The sequence below is a fragment of the Ornithodoros turicata genome, chromosome 7 (genome assembly GCF_037126465.1).
Source record: "Ornithodoros turicata isolate Travis chromosome 7, ASM3712646v1, whole genome shotgun sequence".
NCBI classification, from domain to species: domain Eukaryota; kingdom Metazoa; phylum Arthropoda; class Arachnida; order Ixodida; family Argasidae; genus Ornithodoros; species Ornithodoros turicata.
The window spans coordinates 45198371-45226136 of NC_088207.1; the positions used below are offsets into that span (position 1 = coordinate 45198371).

At 46.8% G+C, this 27766-nt stretch overlaps 1 protein-coding gene and 1 long non-coding RNA gene across 4 annotated transcripts in view; one reads left to right on the forward strand and one right to left on the reverse strand.

Moving 5' to 3' along the window:
- The window catches only part of LOC135401248 (actin-histidine N-methyltransferase-like), a 187830-nt gene that overhangs the window by 27909 nt on the left and 132155 nt on the right, over positions 1-27766 (reverse strand). The window lies entirely within an intron of this gene.
- LOC135401253 (uncharacterized) lies at positions 1268-21357 on the forward strand. Its single transcript, XR_010424766.1, has 2 exons — positions 1268-1395; positions 20072-21357. It is a non-coding gene; the product is annotated as an uncharacterized LOC135401253 (long non-coding RNA).

Consider the following 27766-nt stretch of genomic DNA (forward strand, 5'->3'; position numbering starts at 1 on the left):
GTTGTCTTTTCATTCTTTCTTTGGGTGGAGAGTAAATTTCAGGATTAGGGGACTAAAGTGGGGAGTAACTGCAATCTAGAAGCTGTAATTGATCTCCAATTTAGGTGCTCTTTTTTCCCTCGGAGTGCTGCACTATGGTGTCGTCCAGTGATCATAGTCATCTGACGACGTAAAGCCTCCCGAGTTATTGGTAATACAGACTTTTAGAGGCTTAGACTGGCTAGAGGAATTAGACTTTTATCGTAAGCGGGCCCTCCGATTCCGACTCGGTATCGCTGTCAGCCAATCAGAGCGCAGCAAGCTGAATCGGAGGCTGATTACGTTTTACGGGCCAACGACTCCCTTATCGTGAAAGTCCGAATCCGACTCGATGACAGCGAGATAACGTCACAGCGACCCATTCAGTTCTTCCCATCGCAAATAGGTGCATCCGCGTCAGCGTATAGTCCTAATCGTACCATGCGGAGGCGTTCGTCTCACTAACACTGCGAAGGCCGGCGAAAAAGGGGGGGAGGGGCATCCGGGGATGGAGCTGCAGGGCCCGGACCTCTTCAGGGGCCCAACGATTGCTAGCACCAGGAGACGTGAGTCGGATGGGGGGGGGGGGGGGCAGGACTTATCCAGAGTTATCCCCGGGGCCCGTAATTTCCCTCGGCGGCCTTGGGGTCACAGAACACTATACAGAACACAGAAAACTATACAGAAATATAGACGGAGTGGAGTCCGAGTGCCCCTTACGATTCTCTAAAACTCTCTATTAACGTCCACGACTCGGACAAATACCTTCTGGCCTCGACCTTCAACCGAAGAAGAAGAAAAAAACGCTTTATCAACGAATTTCTCCCACCTATAGACACCCCCCCGTTAAGGACGAATGTATCCCACACCTTCACAGTATCCCACAACCCCCCCGGTGCACTCAAACCCCTTTTCATAGCCGATGTCCCATCAATCTATTTGCGCCACGGGTGGCATCGAATCATTTCGCTCGCGCAACAACCGAATGAAAGCTTTCGGTTAAACCGTCCATTAAAACATGGCGTCTGTGTCTCTTCTTCTTGTGTCTGGTCGGCGCACAACACAAGACAAACAGTCACAGAGAAAGGCGGCGGTTAATGTAAATGCCAGACCCCTCTATACATACGCATGATTAACAAAAAAAGAAAAACAAAACGCCCTTAAAGACAGGGAGAAGATGAGAGGAGGTTGGGGATACGAAGGCGAGGGGGAAATCTACTTTCTCCTCCCGGTTGGGCGCCACAAGAAAGCAGCGATCGTGAACTTGGTCGCGCGATGAACCATGCTCTCGGAGTCAGTAGAGGACGACCGAGTCTGCATGCGTGACTTACGAACATCTTGATGGACGTGCGGCGATAGAAGCATTCAAGCTGTCAGGTATGTCGAGCTCCATCGCTCTGCTTCTTGTTGTTTGTTTCCAGGTTATTTCTTATATAAAAAAAAAGCACGTGCACAGGTATTCTTATGAGGGTTGTTTTGCTAGGACGTACAAATTTGTCCGACTTTATTCGGAGGTACGGAATGCCGTGGTAGAGTGTCATGCTACGTTGTTTCACGGACCGCTTATCACTTACATTTATGTGCCACACAGGTGCTCACGATACAAAGTTGTAAAAAAAATGTAAAGCTGTACAAAATTCTAAATGTAGATGCTGCGTGCGTGAAGCCATGTCATGCCGACCTGTTTCACAGTAAAGTGAGTTATAATAGACGTTACTACTTTAACCGCTAAAGTAGCTCTCGCATCCTATTTTTGTGTACAATCAAGTTCACCGATATAGATGATGAGCAGGTATTTGTAACACGTACGCCCATATGACGCTGCCTTGCGACTACGGAGTGGTACGAGGGAGCCGCAAATTAACAGCCCACAGAAGAGCGGTGTCCTAGAAGAACGTACTTAAATACTCGTACGTGTAAATCTACCCAAAATGAACAATATTACATAAATCAATTTATCCAGTGAACTGAGCCCATTCTCTACAATTGGAAGATAACAAACTGAACGATTCCACGTTCTTGGACACCTCTTCACGGTCTTCGCCGTCTTTTAGCTAGCTAACGACCCATGGGTGCAGAGTAGCACGTCCTATATTTTGTGACCAACCCCTACGCATACTACCTTAATCTTTTTCTTAGCCCTTCCCCCCCCCCCACTCACGTTTAAATTATTTCATAGAAACAGAGATAGAGCACGCGCGCGTTCCAAGTGCATATGAGAACATTAACGAGAACTTGGCACGATGCAACATCGCGGATTACAAAGACTAAAAAATTCTCAACACGCACAAGTGAACTAGGAACACGGACTCAATAAATGCGGTGCGCTACGTGTCGTCCACCCGAACGGAGACCGTCGCCTCATACTCTTTCAGTCTTGTAAATCAACTTCTCCATTAATCACCCTATCCATATCCACACTAGGGAAGTCTAAAACAAAAAAAGAACGGACAAGGCATCCGCAGATAAATCACGTTAAGAAAGAAAAAGAAACAAATAATTGACAGCGGTGAGATCTATAATTCGACACGAGTACCACCAGCTAGCACACGCCAAGGGAGTTGAAAAAAATAATTCAAGGTGCCATAACGCCACGGTCGTCACTGCGTGATTCACACCATTTGTACGCTTACATAAATGCGGCAGAACTCAGCGGGAACCAAGCCCAAAAAGAACCGACAAGCCACGGATTCCATCAAAACGTCGCCGCCACCGCCACCAGAGGAAAGGGTAAAAAAACTCGGGTCGCCGACCGAAGCACAGCACACACAAGCTGCACACACCGAACGTCCTTGGCAAGGAGGAGATCGCACCTCCCGCTTTTTAGCGGGCAAGGCCGTTTCTTCCCACTCACTCACTCACAGCATCAGAGGAAAATGTGTTTGTAAATGAGACGTCGTACCGTCAACCGGTGTCGCTGTATTTGTCGACAGCGAGCAGGTTAGCACTTGCTCAGTGCTATAGTATACCCTTTCAAAGTCAGTAATACTCAATTTATCTCCGAATTAATGCGAACTGCAACTGCTAACCGTAAGAAGCTTCCAAGAGCAATTAGCAGCCCAGCAGCATCCATTCTCGAGGATAAAAGTGTTTACTATACTTGTTACTACGCAAGCATGTCTCAAAATTGCTTGGTCCCTGGCCAAATCCAGGCCCACTAACGCTCTGCCCTCAAAGCTCTTTTGGACACCATATGACTTCGATCCTTATTGTGAAGGGGCTCAGTATTTCATTCCTCCCACTACCAGCAACAATGGGGTAGAGTATCGCCCCTGGCGACGAAACTCCCCATTCATCATGTTGTTGTTACGCAAGCATGTGACTATGTGAATGCAGGAGTTCGATGATGATGATGATCATGATAGTAAAGAAAAATATGGAGTTGTATGCCTCATTTACCGTGATACCGGCTAGTCCACAGCGATTATGCAAAAGCGCAGGGCTAGTAAGGTGTTGGTAGTGGCCACGAGACCGGATTGCCGTCGAATAGGGTGTTAGAATGATGACTGCTTACCTTACACGGAAAAAATTAGCGAACGTTGTGGCAGTCTGTCGACAGACAGACAGCCAACACTTTTGAGGAATTCGAGTTCGTAGGGTAAAGGGTATGCGCCGTGACTTTCAGTCGGGACGAAATCCGAGAGGGCCTTTATCATTACTGCTTGGACCATTCCGATATTTCGGGAGAGGCGGAAAATAACATCGCGTCTACATCTAAAGATCATAAAATCATGACTGTATGTATACCAGGTGGCACAGCAACATGATATCCCAGAAGATCAAATGGAAAAACTAGTATAATACTAAATTAACCACGTATCAACTCAGCACATGTATCCGATACATATACATTTTTAACAGCGGCCAATCCGTGTCTAATCGTTTCCTGCCGCCCACGGTATTATAGCCAGAGATTTCCATGCGGAGGAGACGGCGCTGACCAGCGCCACCCACACTCGACGGCGGTGAGCCCTGTTAGTATTCAGCTCTTGTCCATGCATTAGACATGTCCACTAAATATGGGGGCGATCCGCTAAACGAAAGCGAAGCCTAAAACAGGAATAGGAACGAGTCACCCCTGCACACGGCGAGAGTTAACGATGTAAATATTATATGTCTGAAAGGGTTAGACTTAGAACCTTGTGTTTTCGGGCTCTTCTTTTTGAAAATCGGGGCCCAAATTCGGGATTGATTTCAGGAGTTGTAAAATAGGATAACGTCTGGGCACATCTGTTGAAGAAAAGAAAAAGGTACAGCTTCTCATTTCAACTGAACACGAGCTGCGGAGCAGCTGCGCTAAATGTGCTGGCTTAGCGTTCTTCAGTGTAGTGTTGTATAGTAGCTGAATTTGCACTTTTGCATGTTCGATTTTTTTTTTTCTGGTCTTACCCTAAGCGAACACGATGCAAATAAGATGAGTTCTGCCGGGTAACCTTAAAACACAAGGCTACGAGTGAGCAGGTGGAACGAGACAAGCGTACTCATCTACATCTTTTAGGAGGTAATGGTTGTCGCATATGTTGTGCCTAGAAGGTTGCAAATAGAGTCACTAAATAAGCTACGCGTAGCTTATTTAGTGACTCTAGTTGCAAAGTTCTACCTGCTACCTACGAATGATAGGGTTACCGCTTCTGATTCGGTGAGCGAGGGGGGCGTACGCCTTTTTGTAACAATTTGGATATATGATAATTGCTTTTGTCACCCTTTTACGCTTTTTTTCAGACGCTATGTTGACCTAGGTGGTAACTATAGAGGTTACCACCTTTTCACACCATTTTTTCTTGTGTGGGCTTGTGTGTTCTTCACCTTCTTTTCTTGAGTGTAGGGTTGGATGTTGGGAATGTCCAGAGACTCTTGGGAGGGCAAATAGATGAGCGAAGCGGCGCTCCAGTACCGCTGCTTTGCAGAATATACATCCATTTCTCCGACCAACTGGAAGCATTACTTCACCGGCCAGGACTGAATGTCCCATTCGAGGAACGCGTTACTGTATACAGTAAGATTGCAGTCGCAACTCAGCGTGTACACTCCTAAAAATGAACTTTCCCGCATAGCACGCTCCTAACCAACAATCATCTCAAATGATATCGTTATCTGCCCTGATTTGTTGAAAACGGGAGGCGTACGCCTTTTCTGTGACAATTATGAACAGCATAAGTGTCACAGAAAACGCGTACGCCTCTCGTTTTCAACAAATCAGGGCAGATAACGATATCATTCGGGATGGTGGTTGGCTGGGAGCGTGCTATGCGGGGAAGTTCATTTTTAAGAGTGTAGAGTGGCAGAGGATTCACAACACATTCGCACAGAGGGCCATCGTTTTCATACACTCTTAAAAATGAACTTCACCGCATAGCACGCTCCTAGCCAACCATCATCTCGAATGATATCGTTGTCTGCCCTGATTTGTTGAAAACGGGAGGCGTACGCCTTTTTTGTGACACTTATGCTGTTCATAATTGTCACAAAAAGGCATACGCCTCCCGTTTTCAACAAATCAGGGCAGATAACGATATCGTTCGAGATGATGGTTGGCTAGGAGTGCGTTATGCGGTGAAGTTCATTTTTAAGAGTGTACGAGCCGGCAGGCGCTGCAAATAACATTTGACGGGATAGTCAACAGACCGTTTGAAGGGGTTGAGACACTGACTCGTCGCCCATTGACAAACCGCGCAACGCCAACTTTTATCATTTCTCAAGATGCGCACAGAAGAAGACTTCACTTTAAAGATTTGTCTGATGTGCTGCTAATTGGTCTGGAGTCGCCAGCCCCATGCCACGTAAGGCGTGCATCTTCTATCTTTTTCTACTACCATGGTCGTAATTAATACTGGGTGCCGAAAAGAAGGTTTTCCACGCAGCAGTTTCTTGCATTCGATCCTTTTAGGCCCGGGATAGCCGCGTTGAATTGAGACTACAGGCATGCCATCCCAACGATGAGAGGCATTTCATCGCCCCCTTACCAATGCCAGCTCATGCCACTCATGGCCAGGGAGAGGTTTGCAAGAGCTTCTTCTGCGTACTAATTTCCCACTCTGTTAGGTGGAGGACGCAAAACTCTTCTCGTTAGCTAAGCTGCCATTTAACAGTAAATGCAGGGTTTCAGAGGGAAACTTTCTGGTGCTATATCGCAGATGGGACGAGAATAACGAAACATAAACTCCGCTACTTTATTGTGTTTTCCCGCGTTCTTGGCCATGTGTCTCGCATGAGTGGCAAACGGGTTCAGCAACCGTTGCTCAACGAAGTATCCCGGCCGGATCCATTGCCTCAGCAACCTACAGTTACGTACGAGCTTGACACACACAACGGTATGGTGTTCTCCTGTGGGAAATCAGCGATTCACGGAAAAGAGCAGTTTGCACAGAGATACGTCCGGTATCCCCCAGCGCTCAATTGCTCATATAGCCGGATGTTCCCGTGCGAAGTGTGACAGCATTGCGACGAACCTTCTCCGTGCTTCTAGTTTAACATTTGAGTTCTGACTTCTGTTCCCATGGTGCGAGTGTCACACCGTTTTTCTGCATTGTGAAACGCGGCGCCCTTTATATTTGCGGTATATGTTGCGAGATGTTCGAAATTGGGTTGTATGTGCAGGTTATAAAAGAAGGTCCCGTGCGAAGCAAATAGTTACACGAGTGCATGGAACAATCTGAATCTTCTACAGCGCTCTCTGTTAAAGGTCGACTATGAAATAAACGGAACGTGGACTCCTACCATGCTGCACGTGCAGCATGTCGCCACACACATAGGCTGACTTGCCTTACGTGTAAATCTGCGCCTAATTATTTTAAACGTGGGGCAGGAGCGTTGACCCTATAAACTGTTTTGAAACATAACGTACCTAAAAAAGAAAACGTATCTAGCTAATACAGGGATCGTGAAAATGAGAAAGGTACGATAGAGGCCCAATGAAGCTTAGCAATATGATGCCAGCCCTTTCACAGTAACGGTGTGACTGGCTTACCGTGTCTCCAGAACAGTTCTCATGAACAGCTTTCTCAGCTACTGCTCCGTAAGACTGCATTATTTCAGATAAAGAATGCAAAGGGAAATTTAAAAAAAGAACAAATTATTTTTGTGAATAACGCTGAAAGTTCATCAGCACGGGGTACCACCGCTGCACATTTTTTAAAACCTATGACGCACAAAAAAAAGTAATTATCATCATTTAACGTACGAGCAAACAGGGAGTGAAGGGGCAAACTGAGGAACAATTACAGTTTCTAGTCCCCTAGACTACAAATATTACTTCTATTTCAGTCGTCTGATCCCGAAGTTTACTCCCCAGCACCGCAAATAGTCCCTAAACCAGGGAATGGTAACGGAATCTTTTTCGTTTCAGTTACCGTCTGTGTTACTGGCCCATAATTGCTTCGTTTCCGTTTCGGCTTTCGGTACCGACACACCCCTTCTTGTTTTCCTCCTTTCTTTCTTCCTTTTCTTTTTTTTTTTTTTCAGTAAGATTTGAGACCGTGACAAAGCCCCCCCCCCCCCCTTAATACTCGTATATATTCTGAAGTCCATTGCGAGCACTTTAGGGATACGTGCACACAACAAACGGTTTTTTTTTTTTTTTTTTTCAAAAATGTATATACGTGGTTTCTTTGAACAACTAATATGAACATGGTCTTCACGAATGTTACTCACGTTTGCAACTTGCAAGTCACCGTAGGGACTATCCTTCTATTTACTATTTACTTATATGCTCCAGATTAATAGCTCATTTTAGGTTTAGTTCCTCAGTTAATTTCAGTTCGCTTCATGAATTTATCTAAACGATGCGGCATAAAGAATCGTAACCATTCGGGTCATGCGGTACCCAAATTATTACCGCAAATTATTTTTGTTTCCGTTTCAGTTCCAGGTATATACTAAGTGTGCGATATCCGTTCCTGTTTCTGTTATACCGTTACTTGACCTAAGCTTCGCATAAACTTCCGAGCATTTAAATACCCAAGAGAGACCAATGGTTCTAGCGATGCATCTCGTCCCTAAAATGACTAAAAACGACTCTCTTTTTTGTTCCTCCTCAGAATGTATAAACGTTAAGAGGACCGGTTATTTTGACGCGGAGCTTCGAAGAACACATTGGACGCATTTGCATGCAGCACCTTCTGCCTTCGCCCTACGAAATAACGCGCAAACGATGCGGGGTGGTGAGCCAGGTGAGCATGGCCACGTTACGTAAACATGAAACTTCCAGCGGCTGCCAAACGCGCGGTCCCCGCCATGAATGCGGAAGGAATGACGCCCCAACTTCGCAATCACCGTTCAGCGCTCTTCGTCGAGCTCAAACAAAAGGTCGCCGAGGGAAAAAGCAAAGTTCAACTCCACCCCTGGAAAAAAGATATAACTGAATAAATAAAACAGCACATTGTAAGCAACCGGGGTGGAATGGAATCTTGATGTAAAGGGGAAGAGAAAGAGAGAGAAGAAAAGAAAGAAACGTTTCGTCTGTTAAAGCTGGAAGGTTGTCGTCGGTGGTGTAGTTGATCTCTAGAGGAGAAAGTGCTGGCGTTGGTCAACCGAAGTTTGGCGCTCGAGAAATGTCGGAATTTCCCTGTGTGACGGGTGATCTAACAGGTCGATGTACGAAACGACGTAACCGCGTTATATTTTACGTAACGTAACGTGATTGTGCTGCTACAACACGGTCTGGCGATGGCTCCAATACAGCTGGGATAGCAAGTACCGCAGCATTGCAATGGTAAAGTTTCTCTTCCTTCACTCGGAAACTTGTCCCAAAGTAAATTATTAGAAGAAACAGAAAACCCTCAATGACGTACTCGGACGGAAGCACGACTACTGCGTCAGACAGACCTATTGTAAAACAGTATTTACGTGTTTCTATTCCGAAGCCCATTGGCCTAGCTTAGGACTTTTTACGGTCGTCTATGCTGCAGCCTCCTTCCTGGACTCTAAAAACAGAGAGGGCGGGGGGGGGGGGTATAATGACAGAATCGGCTCGCCGTTGTTGGCCACACAGAAGTTAGCGTCGTCACGACTATAGCAAAAAAAAAAAAGAAAAAAAAAAGACGGATTGAGGTTGAAGGGTGGGGATGCGTAGAGGGTGCATGAGTCCGTCGGCGAGTGCAAAGTGCTAGAGGGGGTCGTTGGGCAAGACCCGCCACTGCCACACCACACAGAACGCACCACAGAACTTCATCACACAGCACGCTCTTAGCCAATCGCCATCGCGAATGACATCGTTCTGCCCCCTGATTGGTTAAAGGTAGTGTAAAGCAGCAGGCATACAATTTTAAACTGCTGGCTCATTTAACAGCTTGTGTGCTCAGTACACAAACGCCACAAATTTCGTTTAAATCCACCTCGTAGTTTTTTTTAGAAAATGAAGTTTCAATATTACGGGCAACTCATGTCTAAGACCCGACACGATCGAACTCCGCAATTGCCGCCATGTAGGGCGGCGGACATAAACATCCCAATAACAATGGAGACTACAGCGACATCTGTGCACCGCTACCATCACCGGCTTGCTGGACGTGGTGCACTTTTGCGTAGGTGGCTTTCGTGGTGATTCTGCTGGCAGTTTGTTACTCATTTCTACGATGTAACAATGTTCTTGCATTTTGAGAGAATATTTCTCAGGAACTATCCTTCATGAAGAAAGTTCATGAAGCCGGGCTACTTAGCCCATGACTTAGCCAGTGGATGGTTGGGGGCACTGATCTCTATAGTAATAGGCTGGATAGCGGATCGAGGGTGCAACCGTACGGTCAGCGGCCGCCATCCTGGGAAGCTCAAAACATTGCCATTCGTGACTACAGCTGTGCGCCTTTGCGTAACATTTTTATCGTGTCATGCCCGCCTGCTGTGGTTATGGATGCACTGCCCGTACCGGCAAGGCACCGGGAACGACATTTCACAAGTAAGTGACTTATATGTCATTTATTAGTCCACGAGCGGGGCGACAAAACGTAGCCGTCAAGCATGTGCGCGGCACTTTGTGACTCGTACCTCAAGATCTAAACGTTAAACTTTAAGCAGTGCTTTATCCGGATAGAGTAATTTTGATAGTACAGACTTCATGCAGTTCTCTGTATGGTCTCAGCACGCAGCAGGTGTTGAAGCGCACTTGTCAGGTGTGGGATCTGCCACTGAGTTTGGCAATCACGGTATCTTGCCTGGATCAGCCTTGTCATCACTGCCGCAATTCATGGCATAAATGGTTTAATACAGGTTCCCTCACAGCCGCCCGGATCTTTTTAAAAAAGTGGGTGATGAACGTCAGGCGAAAGGACTGGACGCCGTCGAAGACATCAGTGGTCTGCAGCAAACATTTTGAAGACAGCTGCTTCGACAAACCGGGGCAGATCGTTCGTTTGAGGCCTGACGCTGTGCCAACCAAGTTAGACTTCCCAGAGCACCTCCAAAAAGTAATAATGCATGCATCATATGTAGGGGCCGGATTTATATGCACTAAAAGCTGGTTGAACACATATGCATGAAAAATTCATTATACTTGCTCAATATATGCACCTCTAGAAATGCACTTGAATGCATTTAAAACATTTAACAAATTTTCTGGGGCAACAGCATTTTACATTATGCAGTGTACAAAAAGCATCAGGGTTGAAAGTATGTATTTGCATGAAAATTTGGCCTCTATGAATCATGCTCCCTAGTTAGAGTTTCAAGTGATGGTTGCTGACTAGAATCAGTACTGCTTGAAGGGTACCTTATGCTGCAGCTAGTTCAATATACGAAAACACTCCTGAATTATGCATTCACATGCAGTTAAAAGCCACTCCATATTGCATAGGACAATACTAAGATGCATGAAAATTTGTATTGCAAATTTGCATTTGAAAAAAGTACTGCATGAAAATTTTGCCCAACATAACTCATTTGTGAGATATACTAACACACCAGCCACACGTCTTTTTGGTGCGTTCCAGAATGTTTACTCAGACAATAAATATTTTTTCAAACTCGAACGTCTACTCTAACTTCTCCCTGCTTAGGATAACTGACAAGTGACGAACACAAACATTTTGCAATATCTGCCCTTACATTTTCACACAAAAAGTGCAACCAAGCATGCTGAGATTGGAGGGCTTCTAACGAGAACAGTCTTGCAACATATCTCATCAACATCACTGCTGCCCAGCATCTTCCCCAGTTTGCAATAACATATGTTTGAATGCAGCCGAAATGAAAACCATGTGATCCGTCTTAATCAAAGAAGTTTCCCAGTGCTACAGCAGGATCAGACTGTACCACCTTGCCAAGGAATATATACAGAGAAGGTGACAGCTAGGCCTCATCTGCGAAAGAAATTGTCAAGGTTCATCGTATTCAACAACCAGTAATGCACACTACTCACTTACCTGGTTGACTGCTTCGAACTTGCTTTTGCAACTGTACTTGTGATACTTCGATGTTGGAGACCTTGCTACTTAGCCATTGTATGACTTATTCACTCTACTTCTAGTCATTTTGAACTGTCTTTACCGCCATTTACCTCCCCAGTGCACATATTTCTAGTCGATATGTTTTTAGCGTCATATAGCCTTTATATCACATACTTTATCTTATTCTAGTCCTTGGGAAGTGCTTTAGTGCCGTTCGGCATTTCGTGTCATAACTAGTTATAACTAAACATACTGTGCAAAGCATAATGCAATGCAAGCATATTAAGGTGGTTTCATAAACAAACGTGCTAAACGTTGCTGAATGCCAAGAGTCAATTCTGAGAATATTGCTCCCTGGCATTCCACACCCCCGAGCAGAAAGGAAATGGGAGAAACACGAGAAGCAACACGCTGCACACGCTGAGGACGACAAAGGAAACGTAACACAACAAATACAACACCACACAAAACCAGCAAATCACATAATCGTAGTTCAAAGTACAAGATTGGAACGACACGCGCTCACACGAGTACAAAATAGACAGGAAATAACATGTATGTGACGGGATTTCACACAAAAAAACGTAAGGAACCCAATTACGAGGGATTTCTGCAGCGATCCGTGGCAAAATGTTAGCGAAGCAGCAAGGGAAAGCGCTCGCAAACAGCAAAACTTGTCACAGCTTACACGCATTCCTATGGGCTGTAATCGCTCTTTTGAGCACCGCAATATGGCGTCCGGTTGTCGTACCCTTTCCCGCGATACCCTCACCCACCCGCTATCCAGCCTTTGTACATAGAGACAGTGGTTGGGGGCATGTAACACTGGTGCTCGACGAATTGGTGATTGTTTCCCATCAGGCGTCGCCCCGCGTCTTTTCACCGCAATTTCAGAAGTGATTAAAAAATATTTAGAATTTTCTCTCGCACATAAAATTTGCAGTGTGGGTTTCTTTCGGCACCAGCTTTCAAATGCCGCTGCCAATATTAACAGCTTGCTGGCTGCTTTACAGTACCTTTGAAAACGGGAGGCATACGCCTTATTGGAACACTTATGCGGTTCCATTATTTCTTATTTCTGGAATAGCAAGCCGACGTCCCGTTTGGCTGACCTTTCCCCGTTTTTTTTTCCTTTTCGTCTAATAAATATATCCCCCCCCCCCCGGTTAAAAAAAAAAGCGTACGTCCGGCGCTTTCCACAAATCGGGAATGATAAAGGTATGTGCAATGGCTGGCCTTCACCGTGCTATGGGATCAAGTTCTGTTTTTATAGAGTGTACTTATCCCAGCGCATAGATAACGCTTTTAAAGTCAAACACCCCAACTGTGCGACCCATTACTTTTATTTTATTTTTATTTTTTTCATCTTTAATCCCTCGCACATCAAGACATTGGAATGACCTTCCACACGAAGTTGCACACATCTGCGCCATGTATAGTGCTGGACAAAAGTTTACGGAACGCGCTCCGGCGCATTCCTTCCTTAGAGTGACAGGTGACACGCTAGCAGCGAGTTGTACCGTACGGATTTGTAAACAGGTGACTGGGTTACATAGGCACACGTCTGTAAGTCCGTATGGTCTCGTTCGCTGCTAGCGTGTCACTCTGAGGAAGGAATGGGCTGGAGCGTGTTCCGTAAACTTTTGTCCAGCCCTGTACATTTTAGACGAGTCATTTCTGACATCATCTTTGGTCCATAACATAGTCCCTCTGTGCTTCAGAATTTACAAATATACTTTTTTCTATTTTTTTCGTGTGTGCTGATTTCTTTACTGGGTCTAACCTAGTTGTGCCTCTAATATTAAGTGCTAATAGAGTTAGTTAGTTAAAACGTATGAATGATGTGCTATTACGTCGTATGTATATTTAATATATGTTTTATATTTTATATATGTTTTATTTTTATAAACGTAACATGAAAACGGTTAGGAGCAATTGAGATTTATTTGAACAAGAACTTTCGTGCAAGAGGCGTATTTGGTTCTGGAAACCTGTTTTATTCTATCTGTTTCTTTGGTTATATATACTTGTGTCGCAGTTAGTTGTGTAACCTCAAGAAGTGCAGCCTCTTGCACGAAGTCCCTGTTCAAATAAACCTCAGTTGCTCCTAACCGTTTTCATGCTACGTTTGTGATTCCCTCATCGTGGGCTCCTTGACAGTGTTTCTTCTTTTTTTTTTTTTTTTATTAGCCTACCGCTGGCTTGCCTCGATTTGTTTTGCGGCACGTGCTGTTTGTGTGACGATTCCATGCAGAGAATATCGGAGACTACGGCAGACATAGCTGAGGGCAGCAAGAGAACTGCACAGTGCAAACGCCTTGTCCTATGGCACACACCTTTTTGGTGCAGGTTTCGCACTATATACAGTTTCAAGCTTTCACTGCAGTCTGCGGAATAAGAGAAATATTTGCAAAACAGCCCCTTTTACACGTTGAAAACTGTAAAAAAAAAATTAAAAAATACCGTGTGGTATATGAAGTTGGATGGTGTCACATCGCTTGGAGCCTGTATATAGAGACAGGCAGGGAATTAGACAGAACTGACAGAGTCCACTTTGTCCAGAGAGTTTCGACGAGAACTTCTTCATCGGACATGAGATAAAATTTCCTTTTCCCCCCGGCGTCAGATAAATTTCAATTTGCGTCGATGGTGCCGGCACGAGACCATTTACTCCGGCAACTTCTTCGTCTCGTGTAATCTGTATGCAAACTCATTAGCGAACCACTTCGACACTTACTCACCGCAACACGAAAGAAGGACACGCCCATCTGCGACACCACTTTGTGAAGACCGCTTTCGATCACTGCCCTGCTATTACGAAAACCTTCCCTTTCCGGAGACTGAGTGGCACGTCACGGTTCATTTGCATCCACTTTATATACGCAGCGCAGTGTCTTTCCATAATTGGTGTCTTGCGCACGGTCGGCCACTTTGGCTGTCGACCTAGTATTGGGGAGAAGAGTCGTCCAGTGGAATACGTATATAGTTGCTCCTCTGGTGCGAAATTCCATGAGAGCAACGAAGGTATGTACAGTACAGTCTTAAAAATGAACTTCACCGCATAGCACGCTCCTAGCCAACCGTCATCTCGAATGATATCGTTATCTGCCCTGATTTGTTGAAAACGGGAGGCGTACGCCTTTTTTGTGACAATTATGAACAGCATAAGTGTCACAAAAAAGGCGTACGCCCCCCATTTTCAACAAATCCGTGCAGATAACGATATCATTTGAGATGATGGTTTGCTAGGAGCGTGCTATGCGGTGAAGTTCATTTTTAAGAGTGTAAATCATCGTTATAGGGTGTAGCGAACTAGGTCGGACGCCTAGAGGAAGAAGGAGAAGAGGTAGAGGAAGAGAGAGAGATACATGATGACGATGATATGGGGATGACCTCCGCTCACTGAGCAGAATGCTACCCCATTGCTAGAGGAAGAGAAAGCTGCGTTCAGGGGCTAGATTTTGAACTTTTCGCTATCCGGTAACGCTTGCTAAACGCTCGTGCTCTCTGGTTGACGGCCAATGCGCGTGACGGAATGAGCGCGCAAATTTTGAAAAATAGCTATAACGATCGCTATGTGCACATCAAGATTAAGCCCCAGGACAGGGGGAACAGTCCCCCATACGCCACACAGCGTAGACCAGGGTCGCGGAATGGGGTCTCCTATTCCGTCCCAATTCCATTCCGAGGAATGGCAACTTGCGGATTTGCGATAATTCCATTCCTTTCAATTCCACGGAATGAAAAGGTATGGTCAGTTCCCACTCCTGGAATGGCTTGGCAACTCGATTCCATTCCGTTAATTCACTCAATGAAAGGAAAGGACCGGTAACCACACTGGCAAGTGCAACAGTGCTAGAGGAGATTGACATTACCAAGCACGGAAAAAGCACAAAGGCAAGGTTATTTCACTCTTGACCGTGCGCAGGTGCGGTGCAAAGGGTGCGAGGGCAGAAACCAGCACGTTGAAACCAAAACTGCCACCGGCGCACCCAGACCATTCCATTCCCATTCCTAGGACAGTTTCCGCCATTCCATTGTAATTCCATTGTGGGCTCTGCTAAATTTGGAATGATACCGGAATCATTCCAACTCCGCAACCCTGGTGTAGACAAATAAACACAAGTTAGTGTTATATAGGGAAGGCAACGGGACCGGGGAAAAAATCGATATAAGCGCCAATGCGATAAAAGCAGTAATGTGACAGTACGGGGGAATACCGCGATCGCGGGAGCCTTAAAGCAAAGAAACCTTGGTGGCGAACACATTGGAAGCCTTTTACTTTACATGAGAGAGAGAGAGCCATTGAAGGTGAAGCCTGAACTTGGATGGACACGACCAAAAATTATGTAGTATGTAAAATTATGTACGAGTACAGACTGTGGAGATAAGAGAGGTGGAAAGTCACAAAAGCACTACAGCTGAGTTAGAGAAAGAGGCCAGCTATGCAGAAGCGAAAATCCGCTTGAAGGGCCGATGAACGACAACCGACTCCTCACTGACGCAATGCCCAGACGACTGATTGGCTAAAGCTTCCCCTAAAGCTCAGGTTTCATCTTCAATGGATTTCGTCCAGCAGTTTGCCTGCCTCTATGCCATTTTATCAGAGAGAGAGGGAAGTAATCGACAGAAGGAAGGGTGCGCAGACTAGCTTCGATAACAAGAAAACCAGAGACACAGAGTTCTTTGTCTCCGTGTCTCTGGTTTTCTCGTTATAGAGATAAGTCAGCTGAGCTTGGCGTAACAGGCTCCTGCCGGCTCGCCCTTCGCAGTAAGCGAAGTCGGCTGGCAGGCCACTTCGAAACGCACGCATTTCGGTCGGGACAGTGTCAGACTTCGAATAAACCCGTAATTCGAAAAAGGCGATTTCGCTACAACGAGGCTTTACTGTAAATACGCGAACCTTTACATTCCGACGAAACGAAGCACCTGATAGCGAAAACACGAATAATTCGAAAGCACTACTAACTACCAAGTACTACCCATTGCGACAGACGACGTCCGCAGCTGCTTCTTGGTAAAACCAGCACCGCACACCGGAAGAACGAAATAAAAAGAAACCTAAAATTCGCCTCGAAATTTCAACGGCATATCATTCAATGATCCGCCGGTAGAAGAAACCTAATTTGGTTAACAAAGAGAACTCTGGCCTCAATGTCTCGGTCTCTTTTTTGACGCGCGGCTCTTTATAAATTCAAATCTTAATTTTCCCCGCACAATGAAAACAGCTCCCCGCAACATGATAGAACGAGAGCTTAAAACGTCTCTTCCCTCTTCCCCCACACTGTCTCCTCTTTCTTTTCCGCAACCCCAGTGTGAGCGAGAGGGGAAAACAAAGGCCAATGCAGCGAATTATAGAGACACGTTCCAGATGCGCACAGCTTCTTTCACGCGAGCTGTTTCTCATATCCATAACAAACGACAGTGAATACGCCACATGAGGCTGCGTCCAGCCAGCCCGTTTGTTTTCTGCTTAGGATAACAACTCCATAAGACAACGGTACAACGTACACAGTGTACAACGGAGAATGCTGACAGCTTACAGAACACGCGGAGGGTGGGGGGGGGGGGGAGTGAAAAAAGGCACACTGCTAATCCGTCACCCGTCGCGCTGTTTACGAAAAAGGGGGGGGGGGCGATGGAAGATAATTAACCTCGGATGCAAACTTTGATGCCAGTGGAACTCAATCACTGGCCTTTGTGGAAATGGCTAGATGACGAGGGTGAGGTAATTAGCGAGTAGTTCGTGAATTATGAGGCTCGTATGGCTTGCGGCGAATTGAAAAGATGCGGTGGAGGGATGCCGAGCTTTGATGGGGTTGGAAGGGGACGTCGATGTGATTCCGTGAGGAACATGCGGGAACAAAGCGAGGCGTATTTCGAGGCAATGCGAGGACAGTCAAACCGAATAGTCTGACGTTGTGCTTCATAGCACAACGTCTGACTATAAAATTTGAATCTCCGTAAAAATTTCGCTGAAACAAATAAAGCGGCCGCGCTTCGCCAGGTTAACGTGTTCTGAGGCTGGAACACATACAAATTGACAAACACGACACAAGCCTCAAGGTACATAAGAACCAGTTGCCGTTGCCTCATCCTGTGTTTCAGGCTTGTGTGTAGTGGAGAATGTGAGGTGAGTTCGTTGAACCCGTGCCAATGTAGCGTAGTGATCAGCTCACTTGATCGGCAATCAAGAGGTGCGATTCCTGCAACTGTCGGGCTATTTTCGACGAGTGCCACATTTGAATCACCAGGTTAAGTTCTTAGGAATGCCGTGATAATCGCGAGTTCGGAGGGCTGCAACTTCATTGAGAAGGAGCTGTTTAAAGGAGAAAAGGAAACGACATTTAGGAAAGATCGAAACGCCAGCTCAGTTCAACAAACAGTCTATCGGAAAGACCTCGGGAAAAAATATTTTTGTTGAATGGTGCCTTACTCCAACGCAGTAGAATTTACGAGGGGTGTTCTAGTCAAACCGGGACTTTTTATTTTTCGTAGAAGTAAAATGAACTCACAGGCGAGAAATTACTTTTACTTTTCAACGTAATCTCCAGCTGTACTAATGCACTTGTCCCAGTGTTTCACGAGGGCTTGGATGCCAGCAGCGTAGAAATCCTTACAGGCGCGTAGCAGCCATGATCGGACCGCATTCTTGACCTCGTCGTCGCAGCTGAAGTGGCGGCCCCCAAGGAACGCCTTCAGTGGCTCGGAGTGACGGAAATCTCTGGGGGCGAGGTCTGGACTGTAAGGAGGATGTGGCAGCAACTCCCAGCCAAGCTCCTGTAAGGTGCGTGTCGTGAGACGCGCGGTATGCGGGCGTGCATTGCCCTGTAGGAGGAGGACTCGTTTGGTGATGAGGCCCGGCCACTTTTGCTTCAACGCCTTATGCACATCCCCGACAACCTGGCAGTAATATGCACTATTGATGGTGGTACCACTGGGCAGAAAATCAGCATGAACAACGCCAGCCTTGTCCCAGAAAACCGTGGCCATGACCTTACCCGCAGACGGGGTGCTTCGGAACTTCTTGGGAGCTGGCGAGCCCGGATGTTTTGAGCTCCACTGTTTTGATGCGCGTTCAGACTCAGGAGTGAAATCGTGCACCCACGTTTCATCGCACGTGATCATCTGATCGAGGAACGGCTATCCTTCAGCGTCGAAACGGTACCGTAGCTCTTGGGAGATTTACAGTCTTCTCTGCCAGTCAAACACGGAGAGCTGCCTCGGGACCCAACGGGCACTAACTTTCCGAAACTGGAGGTGTTCATCAATGATAGTGTTCGACGTTCCCACAGAAAGGTTCGTCTTTCGAGCCAGTTCGAGACATGTTATCCGTCGGTCCTTGAAGATCAGGCGCTCCACAAGTTGGATGTTCTCAGGAATTCTGACAATGGGCTCTGAGCCGCCCCGGCCGGGATCGTCCTGCACTGATGTACGGCCGTCTCCGGAACTGTTTCCCTCACTCAAACGCTTTGCTGCGGCTAAGCGTATCGTGGTCATAGTGAGCATGAAGTCTTCTGTAAATTTCAGATGACTTTACGCCTTCATTCACGAGAAACTTCATGACAATTCGGTGTTCGATGTGCGCGCTCACCTCGTTGTCGGCCATCTTGTCCAGCACGTGTCTTCTGTTTTGCACAAACTTTGGACCACCACGTGGGTGAACGCGAAGGTCTGTCGCGTGTGAAAATGACGAAAAAGAAGTAGTGCGAGCCATTTGTACACTCAGGAGACAAAGTCCCGGTTTGACTTGATCGCCCCTCGTATATATATAAAAAAACGTCATAGAAATCAGTGCACCAACGTATGAGGCGGCGAATACATTGAAGACGTGGCCCGATCCTGCTGCATGACGTGCTGCAGAGTGAGTTTACGTCACGCCACGAGCCACCTGATTGGTGCTCCCACGCGCGTCATGAAGTGACATCACACACCCTCCTCGGGAAGGAGCGCGTGCACATTAGAGATCTCGCGCGCGCGTTACAGGTTATCTACGCGCAGTGTTCTCGTGCAGGAGTACGTTATATATTTGTCTCGTATCCTTCGGCAGCCAAAAATAAGAATAAAAATAAAAGTACGGAAGGGACCTGCGCGCTGCTCCTTTAACAGAACATTCAAATCCTATTGACCAAGCGTGTTATCTAGGTGTTCCACCTTGCCGGAGTAACCGAGCATTCAGGTTGTTTCTTTTCTGCCTCTCTCAGATGCGTTCACACAAACTGTGGTCAACTATAGGGTTTATTCACATGACGTCATCCGGAGGAGGGCGCCGCTGTCGCTAGCGGATTTGTCGCCATAGTGTAGGTCCACAGCTGTTGACCGTCCATGACTTCACCCACATCGCGGTCATCGTACATTTGGTGTTGCAAAGTCATTGTGTTGTGTGAATGTTATTTGCACCATATCCAAGCAATTTCAACGTTAACAGTCCTCTAAATAGCATATAGCAGCGAACGCAAACCGGAACCAAACTTCGGGGGACCTACATCATGGCGGCCATTTCACCTTTTCGAAGCTAGTGCCCTCTGGAGGGATGATGTCAGGGAGTAAACTCTATACGAAAAGTGCAGACAGGCTCCCCTTCCCATCTCAATGCGGGTGACCGTTTGCGTTTCAGCTAACGCACCATAATGCACGAACTATCTATTGACTATTGCTTGAACTATCTATTGCAGATAAAATACTGCCGAACGAGACCATGCCAGTCCTCACCATTCTCATTCTCCTGCAAGCCCCGTGGCTAGCGACATCCACTTGGCCCCAGTCCGTGGGGTCGACCGAACAGCCACCACACGTACCCGGGCCCTTCCGCATCGGCGACTTCACCGACCCTGAGACTGGCCTCAACCCATTCATAGACGTTCCGGAAGGCATCAACCGATCGCCACGACCTCCGCTCCGCTTCGCGTCCGTTCGCCCTGCGCCGCCGCGTCGATATCCAGACATTCCAGTCCCCGTCGAAGGAGAGGTCATCCACCGTCCACGCTTCGGCTCTATCCCCATTCGAGGAGACGTTTCGGGTATCTTACCACGCACACCACCTGCAGGCTTTGTACCACGACAGAGAGGAAGAGTTTTCAAGTCAACCACAACGTCACCTAAGCCCGCTTCGTCGCCGCCAGAAACAGCTGAAGAGTTCGAAGAGGACGCTGGAAGCGAGCCTCTCTCCGAGGGTACCATATGGACGCTGGTGCTCTGCGGTGTTCTGCTCTTCTGCGCTTTGGTTTTTTTCGCTACTTTACTGACGGTGTGCATGTACAAACAGCGTCGGACAAGGGTGGTAATGAGCAAGGCACGCTTTATAGAAGAAGGGAGGTTGCAGACAAGAGGAAACAGGACTGTCCGAAAGGACCGAGTCAAGCAGCAAGTGAAGGGCTGAGGGACGACCTCATCGAGTCGAATCCTACTGCGACAGTGTTGCAGAGCTACAGGCATTACGTTGCTGAAAGGCGATCTAGTCGTTTTTGAGAAAAGAAAGTACGAGGAAAAGGAGGAAGTATAGGTGCTGCAAGTACCTTACATGGACGTTAGGAGAGTCACAGGTGTGGACAAGAACTCGAGTTTTTAACTGGATGTCTACATTAGACATACGCAAGATGACCATATAACCACCGACTAGTGCCTGTACAAAGAACAGCCTTTACATCAGCCCCGTTTATCTTGATGACCCCTATGGTAATTCGGTCGGAATAGTGTGACTGTTTTATGTGACAGAAGATGGTGTACTGTGCCAAACGCCCCTTCCTTTGGGCCCTGTCCGCGGAACGTTCTCTCTGTGTTGACGCCAAAGACACGTGCAATGGGCTACCGGATGGTGCTTTTTTTTTTTTTTTTTTTCAGCAGGTCTCTGAACAGGAACCCTCCTGCACCGTGCATGTACAGTCCTACTGTTTCGCACTGAACACTGTTTGGGGATGATATACTTTAGGTGCAGTTCAGAGATAAATCGTGGGTCACTCGATCATTCCACTGTTATCGGGGAGGAAATGGGTGCTACCATGTTTTTTGTTTTGTTTTTTTTTTTGTAACCGGCTTCGTACACTTGATTTAGGAGATCGAGAAGAAATCGGGTTGACCCCCGAATGGCTAGGGAGGTAGGCGTTGGTTCCATAGGAAAGGTGCGCCAGTTCAGTTTCAGCCAGCAAAATAAGTTGCAATGGCAATGTAAAATACCTAAGCCAGATAAATCTAGCAGGTGAAATCGTTTTACATGGCAGGTCCACCAATGATCAGAGGGACGTGGGTCACATGACACGCATCATCGTTTTCTCGTCGCAACGTCTAGTGGCTCTATCCGTCCACACAGTGCCACCAGTATTACTTCCATTCAAAGGTATAAGGGAGTACTTCCATTCAGATACGTCGTATCTCGTCTTCAGTATTAGTGATTCAATAGCTTTTAAACTCCAGTTTCCGGTAAGCAGCAATCAGTAAAATCCAGCACTCGACATTATTCCATTTCCCTACACTATTCCCAATATTGAAAATTATGCAGCATTTAGACGCGTGTATGAAACTAAATAAGAGCTTGACAGAGTAACTAGATACACGTGTAACTTCGAAAGCATGCGATCACAATAGAATTCGACATTACCTTTCTGGCAGTGACACATACCGGAAGGCTTTTTAATGTACAGGGTGTGTGCAGATAAAGTATATCACATAGAGTACGACATAATGTATGCCTATACAACTTCCTCACGCAACGCGTTTTCTGCCTACCGGACGCACTTCCGGTGATGCATGGCAACGCATTTATGCGATCAAAACAAACACAAATGTCCATGGTAACCAAACTCTGCGCAACAAAAAAAAAAAAAAAAAAGGAATATAACCCGAACTTTGCTCTCCGTGCGTTTTGAATGGGACCTGGCGCTCGACTCACTGCTGCATCCAGACACCGCTACAGGTGCCACCGCTGCAGAAACCGAAATGAGGGCCCACATCGCTGCTCACTTTTGTTATTTTTGTTTTCTGCGCCGTTAGCGCCCCTAGCGGTACCTGCACAGAACTCTCCGGACGCCGCCATGTTGCCATCGATAGAGCCCATTCAAAATGCACGGGAGAGCAAGGTTTGCGTGTTATTTTGTTACGCAGAGCTTGGGTACCGCGATTTTTTTGTTGCCGATGATCGCATAAATGCCGTTGTCGTTCATCACCGGAAGTTCATCCGGTAGGCAGGAAACGCGTTCGGTGCGCAAACGTGGACACGTAAAGTCACTAAATAAGCTTATTTAGCGACTCTAGGTATATACGTCATCCGCGAACACCCTGGGTGTGGCTTCTAAGAAAAAAGATAAAAAGCACGTCAACTGCGACAAGCAAGGCACCGATTAGAAACACGTCTATAGGAAAGTACATTCTAAAAAAAAGGGGGGGGGGGACACAGGAGTAATTGCTGTCCTTTCAAGGACCATATGCATTACCACAACACAAATGCTTGAAGTGCTGGACCATACATTTCAGAGTCACGGACCAAACTACGCAGTAATTGCAATCTAGGGAGACATAAGTTGCTTCTTTTTTTTTTTCCCCGCTTGGAGTGTATGAGGAACATTTTTATGGTGCTTTACATCTTTATCACTCAACCGGATGAGGAAGCCACATATGCTTTCCAGCTTCGCTCCTTTTTGTTTCACCTCACTGTGCAATAAAAGTCCAATAAGCGATAACCCTTTGTGGAATTCATACGGCGTGGCAGATAGAGGTAAGATGGTAGGGAAGAGACCCATGTGAGACTGCATGCATGCCGAGCTATGATCTCTAACAGTGGTCGCCCAAGTTTTGTCTCCATGCACATGCCTTTTTTTTTGTCACGGATATTACGTCGTCGTACATACACAAATATATTTTTTTTATTTTTTTAAAGCAAGCAAGTATTTGACCGTGTATTACGGCAGTCATCTGAAGAAGTTTCATAAGGCTCCGCCGCTGTCAGGCCTTTTCGACGACTGCCATATTTCAACTGTACACGTCCTTAGGCACCCTGAGGCTTGTCGTGCTCATCCATTGTGTGTTTCAGGCTCAGAACCGCTATAATTTCCATCACTGATCTTTTGAAGTTTTGATATCACTAGGTGCAGAGAGGATATTTTGTTCCTCTCTTCGTATGACCGCACACACCTGCGAAACGCACATTTTCACGGTGACGAATTAGTAGACATTGCTCGCCACACATCACCATACTTTTGCTTTTGCTTTTCAAGTTGTATTTCTATAACGTTGTAACGTCGTAAGATATCTGCACAGACAAAAATCTCTAGGACAACGAAGAGGGCCCGCTATACGCGCGGCACTTCTCTCTCAGCGTCGTTCCCAAAAGCAAACAGAGAAAAAATAAATAAAAGGAGCAAAGATGAAATAATTTCTCATCTCGCCGATGCTGCGAGCCTCACCAGGTGAATGATAATTCGGCCGTTCAGTTTAGACATCATGCTCTGCACGTCCATATCAATAATACCAGCGCAACGAGCTCCTGGCTTCCGGCCACAGCGTACGGCTCCAGTGGGTATACCCAGTCACGTCGTGCTGCCCGGAAATACCCGTGCCGACATTGCTGCGAAACGTGCCCATACCACGGCTGCCTTGAGTCTCAGCATCCCGCTTTCAATGTCAGCCTGCCTGCTCCACATACGTCGCTTACGCTCTCGCTGTGTCCAAGATTTCAAGATTTCATAGAACGTGCCATCTCGCCCAATACATTTCTGCACTCCATCGACCCAAAAAATGCAATACGTCCCTCCCCCCAAACATCACGAGGAGGGAGGCGTCTGCTATCCACCGTCTGCGGTTAAGCGTGGCTCGAACGCCAACACGGCTCTTCCAGCTCAGCACGCTTGACACCCCTACATGTGTAGCCTGCTCCACCGAGGGCAACACTTCCCGCCTACTCCGCCACTGTCGCGCTGTTCTCCGCTCCCCGTGCCACTCTGATGGAGCGGCTAGGTGCCCTAGGGCTGAGGGAGGTCCCGCTGGCAACGCTACTGGGCCCTCTGGAACGCCCCATTCAGTGGCGCGTCGGAAGGGAACTCGTACGCTTCCTTACTGACACAGGGCTCGCACTGAGCCTGTGACAGCGCCTCTTTTCTTTCGCTCTTTTCGTTTTTTTTTCCTTTTTCTTTTTTTCCTTTTTTGTAAGAGGGAATAACAGGTCGGCTTCTGGAGCCAGGCTAACCTTTCCACTCTTTCTTTTTTTTTTTTTGCAATAAACCTATCCCCCCACCCCCCACCCCGCAAGAATATAACCGCGCGGCTTGACGCTGTATACGCGGATGAGATGCGTTGCGGATTTGCTACGGGAAAAGGCATTATGGGATTTGTAGTAACAACTAGTAACGGAGTATAGAACCATTCGGCGGGTACCACGTTCAATTTCTCGCCCCCCCCCCCCCCCCCAACAAACCATTTCAATTCCGTGAAATCGCTTTCCACGCCGAGACTGGGAGGTGACACGGGTTCGAATCCTGTCACCGGCTGTGCTGTCTGAGGTTTTCCCTGGGTTTTCCGATGACTTTGCAGAGGAATGTCGGCCCAGTTGCCCCGAGGTCGGCCCAGGATGCATACTAACCCCCCTGTCCCCCACTCCTTCCTGCTGTCCTCTCTCCAGCTGTCCACGTCTGTACGCCGCTCATAGCCACAGTTGCTTCGCGGCGCTAACACGGAATTAAAAAAAATCGCGAAATTCATTCACGAAAGTTCGATGTCTCTGACATGACACGAACGTGCGAACCCTCGTTATTATGAACATTGTCGTTCCCGAAAATTTTGGTCATAATGCGGAATTGTCATATTAACGGGAGGGTTTGCAGGGGTTTCACTGCATTGTTCCCCAGGAGTATGGTCGTAAAGCGCGTATGTCAGGTTATCGGGGGTCATATTAACGACGGTTAACTGTATATGTGGTTATACAGGGTGTTCAAAATTAAGCTTTCACGAGCGCTACACAAACACAGCGATGACAGGAAACCGGATGATAACTTTACGCTACTTGTGTAAGAAAGTGTTTCTTACTCAAGGAACAGAAAAATAGCACCAGTTTTCTTTTGTTCGCCTATATTTATAAAGTGCTAGTGAAAGCTTAATTTTGAACACCCTGTATACGTAGGCCTAAACCTTTCATGCAACTTACACTGTGGCGACCCGTTCGCAAAATAGAGCGCCAGATGAACTCCCAAGCAGACAGTGAAAGCAAACGTGGGAAAGGGTTCAGCTGCTCGTCGTCCAGTCGATATGGACAGGGCCCATTTTGTGAGCAATCAAACGGGTGGCATTAATCGCTTGGGGGCGAAGAGGGAGTACAAGTAGGAAGCGTGCGGAAAAGCAAAGCACGATCGAGGCCCTCGTAAACCGTAATTCTTCGCATTCCTTCGGGTTATGAACATAGTTCCGGTACTGAGTTCCACGTCTACTGCGAATAGGAGGGACCCAGGAAACTCCACTCTCCAACTTGTTTTATTGCGTGATCTAGATTAGATTAGATTAGGTTATACCCGTGTTCCCGACCTAAGAACGACACGAAATGTACTCCGTCAACTCTAAGAGTGTTACCACGCTGGAGAACTTATACTGCAGCGCCATATGCGTGCCGCCTGTGGGGGTTCCTATACTCTAAAAGCAGAACTTCACAGTATAACATCCCGAGAGACAACCATTATCCCGATCGATATCGTTCTCTCCTGGGGGCTTAATCGCTTCATCGTCGTTACGGTCGTTACAAGCTAAGGAGTGGCGGGAAATTCAAAAAGGGGGCGGGAAATTTAAAAAGGTGGGCACGTGATAAAACACGTGCACGGCGCTCTTCGCGCGATACGTGAATGCCGTGGTACACGTCACGCGCAATGTGTCACGTGCCCACCTTTTTCAATTTCCCGCCACTCGTTAGCTTGTAACGACCGTAACGACCATGAAGCGATTAAGCCCCCAGGTTTGTTGAAAACTGGAGGCGTACGCCTTTTAATGACACTTATGCAGTAATGTTAATTATCAAGCAAAGGGCGTACGCCCCGCGCTCTCCACAAATCAGGAGTAATAACCCCAAGCAGCAAAATGTACTGAAAGTCGGGTGCAATAGGGGTGGACGGGTAGGTGGAAGGCCTTGAACAGACTCGTGAAACTAAAGAACATTGATAAGACACATACCGTCCACCCCTATTGCACTCGACTTTCAGTACATTGTGCTGCTTGGGACGGTATCAATTTGCGCAATTGTTTGCCTTCAGCGTGCTATGGGGGGAAATAGCGCACGCCGCGGGCGTACGCTTTTTTATGTGAATACCGCCTATGCAGTTATTCACATAACTGCTTGGGCGTCACAAAAAAGGAGCACGCCCTTAGTTCTCAACAAATCAGGAGGGAGGACGATGTCATTTGGGATGACTGTTGGCTACGTGGTGTCATATGCAGTGATGTTCTGTTTTTAGACTGCAGTGGTAGAGATAGTGACAAAAAAAAAAAAAAAAAACGAGACATATCCGCAAGACATCAAGGAACGTATCCTAAAGTATCGCTTGACAACACCGCTTTCTAACGTGTGATGGGGATGTGATAAAGAAAAAATGGGAATGTAAGTTTCGACGAAGTCAAACTGGCTACCCCAGTACACACAGAAAGTACAAACATATGATGAGATGATGAGAAAAAAAAGAGATGATTACCAGAGAGGTACAGAGATGATGATGGAGGTCTGACTTGATGATTTCTAACTTATGTTTCTAATTAACCACTGTCGTTGTTGCAGGCCCCATTGAATATGCGCTCCAACGCGCAAATCCAGCTGCATTCCGGAACTCCTCGCCCGAGAATACTGAGTTACATTATGGTATGCACCAGAGTTGCGGCATTAAAATTCCAGAAGTGGAATGATTCCGGAGTGATGCCCCGTTTTTAGCGCACCGGTACGGAATGGGAATGGAGTTAAGTCACCAGCTGTTGGGAATGGAATTTGAATGGAATTAGACCTGTTTGGGGCCGGAATGGAATGGCCTCCAGCACGCTGGGTTTTGAGCCGAGGCCACTCAAAGTCTGGCAACCATTCAACCGAAGGCCGTCTATAGTTTCGGATTACAACGCAAGAAAAACGTCCGGACTTCGGCAGTCGTCGATCTGTTATGTCGATGATAATGTTGGAAACAGAGGAACATAAAATTCATCAAAATAAAGCAGTATGCGATTTTTTTGTGCGATGGCTGTTGGTGGGATATCTAGTATCCCGTTACATATTTTATTTATTTATTTATTTTTTGCACTGAGCAGTGCACCAGTTAACAACTTATAGTGCATCATTTGAGCCCCGGAATGGGAATGGGAATTTCCCTTTCTTGGGTGGAATGAGAATGAGCCTCGCGTCTTCATTCCGAGGAATTGAAAAGGAA